Source organism: Galeopterus variegatus, unplaced genomic scaffold, assembly GCF_000696425.1.
Source record: "Galeopterus variegatus unplaced genomic scaffold, G_variegatus-3.0.2 Scaffold3222, whole genome shotgun sequence".
Classification (NCBI taxonomy): domain Eukaryota; kingdom Metazoa; phylum Chordata; class Mammalia; order Dermoptera; family Cynocephalidae; genus Galeopterus; species Galeopterus variegatus.
In genome coordinates, this window is record NW_007729333.1 from 45845 (window position 1) to 46347 (window position 503).

Below are 503 nucleotides of genomic sequence, written 5' to 3' on the forward strand. Positions count from 1 at the left end.
ATGAGTGTCATCTGTCCTTCATATTGGCTTCCACAGGGATGTGCTAGCCCACTGAGCCATGTACATACCTCCATACTGGCTTCTGCAAGGTTGTCCCTGTCCCCACCTGCACCATAGTGGTGTGGTCCCTGCTGCTTTCCCCTCATTCTGGAGTCTCCTGGTTATGGCCATGGGCTCTTTGACAATTTCCTGGCTAATTTCTGCACCCTTTTCTAGAGCATAAGAATATCAATTCCTCTCATACTCTGCTATTGGTACTCGGGAAACTCAGGAGGACCGCTACAGACTCTAACTGTCCACACCCACTTACACAGCCACCTCTACTACTGAGCCTGCTGCAGGGCAGTAGAGGGAATTCCTGGGGAAAACATTGCCTTCAAGAATCCTCTATGATCTCACTATTCAAAGTGTGGACCATGGACTAGCTGCATTGGGATCACCTGGGAACTTGTTGGAAATGCAAAATCTTGGGTCTCATTACAGAACTATTCAATAAAAGTGCA